The following is a 3,061-nucleotide window of genomic DNA, read 5'->3' as shown; positions in this document are numbered from 1 at the left end:
GCAGTCTGACGCATTTCTAGCTCTACAGATCACTCAGTCAACACTGTTATGCTAGTTAAATCTGAATGGTCGAAGCTGCTAATCCATGATCAGAGCAATATTAATAAATAGCATGTGCAGCTTAGCAAAAAATAAGTACATGTAGCAGTAATGGACAGGTGAAACTGAGTGTGGAATGCTTCTTCACAGTTTCTTGCCAAAGCTGGGGGCTGCTATGACAATTTCATGTAGATGCTGTTCTAGGTTTGGCTTTCAAGAATAATTTAGCATATGTGCAATGTTATCTTCCTGTGATTTAAATGACAACAAAAAGGTTTAATTTCACCTGTTACATCATGTAAATAATGATAGCATATACACGGCCCATACTGTTTGTATTAAACAGTACGATGTGATCTTCAGTTTATTCGGTCAGCTCTGTTGGTCTCATTTTTTCTTTCCATAGTTAAAAGCTGATGCTGTTGCTCCAAGCTATAAGTATGATCCAGCACAGTTCTTGTACAACTTCAGCTGTCTTTTTCCATCCATCTCCATATGAAACATAGAAACATTAACACTTTAATTGAAGAAACTTTTGCAACAGTTATCTAAATTAGGGCTATGCCAAAGGCCATGAGTTTTTAAAATAAAAGAAATCTGCACAACCTCTGTATGTCACTATATGGAAACTTGACTGTTTTCATTTACATTAACTAAATTGTTAACATCAATAATGATTGTAAACAGTATTTACTGTTTTTTAACAGTGATTCAATTATCTTTTCAGAAGATAAGGAATGAGTTGGTAGAGATCAAGATTGATAGAGACAAGACATAAATACTTGTCAATGTCACCAATTCCTTTGTAACGCATTTTAGTAAATGGAAGAAGGCATGTTTTAAAAGAAATTGCCCATTTAAAATTGCAAAACAGCAAAACCCCCTAAATATGAGAATGAATATGAACAGTTTGGTACTGTTATTTAATCTATCTTGTTTCATCTCACTGCAATCTCATCCAGTTGATGCCAACAAGCCGTCTGAATTGATTCCAGTAATGGGAAAAAGTGCACACAGTTTTCCAGGCTCAGAGAAATCTTCAGTTTAAGTTTTCTGGTTTCAAACTGGACTGGAAAGTCAACTATTAAAGTGTGATGGTAAGTTTATTCTGTGGTGGTTTTTTTATTGGTAGAAATGACTAGAAAATTAATAACAATCTTGAATCCAATTGTCTTCGATTAGAATTTGAGAAAAGGCATTTTTGAGTATTCAGTTAAATCTACCACATGCTGTCTGGAAAGACTGAAATCCAGCTGGCTTCAAACCTTTTTTTTTCCCCACAACATGAGCAGTTTAAAAGTTGCATGTATTTTCTGAGATGCTCTAGGTACTCTCTGATTAGCTATGCTAGGAACTTTTGACTCCGGGCTGCCTCCTCATAATTCACTTCTCTGTGCCTACCTGGTCTGACTTCCATGTGCCAGAATCCTTTTCTTTTTTCTCCCCAGTGGTTTGTCTTTTTTATTCTGAGTCAGAAGATGTGGTAAGGTGATGCTGCTTCTCTCTGCAGCTTTATAGCAGATTCCTTTAGAAGTGCTGGATCTTGCCTCATGAAATTTCCACTCTTCACATCTTGAGTGGATTCAGTACACCAGTGAAAATGGAGCAGTCCCACTGTGGTGAGTGTAGGTATATTGGAGCACAGAAGAGGTCTTCTGTAACATGTGAACATCTAACTCATTCTACAGAATACATTTCTCTATTCCACGGCGGAGAAGGAAACGTTTTAAACCTAGTAAATGTTAGAAAATACACTTTTCAAATATTTATGTTAAATGTCAGTATTTCAAAGCTGTTGTCCAGTTTAATAGGAAGCCTCTTAAACTTTGCTTATATTGTTGTCTCACAAACGGAGTTCGTTACCCAGTGTGCAACACCCAATACGCACACAGAGCCGAGATACCGGTTTATTTCAAGTTTTGCGCAAGTCTGGGTGCTAGGTGGTAGCTCCACAAAGCTAGCACCCCCTCCTTCATACAGGTACAGTACTTATACAGTCTAGTTATACATATGCATAAGTAATTACATAAAGCAGTTTTCTATTGGTCTACATTGTCTCATCTTATTCTTAAAGCTACAGTATTACTTTAACATTCTACACATGCTCAAAGGTGAGGGGTCTCCACTTGGGCCGGGGTCTCCAGCTCAAGGGGTGTGACTTTTAGTATTATAATGAGGACAGTTTGCATGAGGGTGCTTCTTATCACACTTCTGCTAGCAGCTTCAGATTGTTCCCAAAACATCTTAATTAGCTTACATATTTCTCCAGGATGTGTTTCACTTCCCAAGGACAATAATTTTGATTAGACATTCTGCATTCCGGCCTGAATCCCCCTTACCAACTTTACGTAAGTCCTGGCCTTCTGCTAGCTCCTGATTGACTATAATATGGCTACTGCTTTATTAATCCTTAGAGGTTTATAGGTACACTATGTACAACTGTGGTAAATAAGCGAGAGTTGGCCGAGGTCTTTGTATACATCATGTTCGCTTTTATATCCTGGATATAAACCTATTCTGATCAATATTTAGTACTTAATTATTAGTAGAAACCCATGGACTGGTGAGTGGAAAGTTGGTAAACTTTTTACGATCTGGATTTGTGTACAATTCAGGGAAAGACTTTCACGGTATATAAATACACTTTACAGTATACACTTTATATAATACACAATTAGACAAAAGTGGAAGAGACATCGTTGCATTGGCCAGAAAATGGACCATACCAGCCTGGCAAACTCGGCATTCTTGGTGCAGTCTAGTTCAAAGTGCCCTTGGCTTCCATTGAGAAAAAAAAAAAACCAACTCAAACCCTTCCTAACCACTATCAGCGACAGGAAGGATTATTTATTTATATGAATAGCTTCTGTCCCACGTCCGTGTTCCCCTGCTTTAGTCATGGCCAGTTGCGGCTTCTAGGTGGGCGGGGGGGGGGGGGGGCTGTGGGGGTCCTGGGTGCTCGACCGCGCTCCGGCCGAGGCTGAAGGGCGGGGGCAGCGGCAGGGCAGAGCCCCGGTACCCT

The sequence above is a fragment of the Mycteria americana genome, chromosome 7, assembly GCF_035582795.1.
Source record: "Mycteria americana isolate JAX WOST 10 ecotype Jacksonville Zoo and Gardens chromosome 7, USCA_MyAme_1.0, whole genome shotgun sequence".
Taxonomy (NCBI): domain Eukaryota; kingdom Metazoa; phylum Chordata; class Aves; order Ciconiiformes; family Ciconiidae; genus Mycteria; species Mycteria americana.
The sequence above is the reverse complement of the archived record's forward strand: the minus strand, read 5'-3'. Positions refer to the sequence as shown.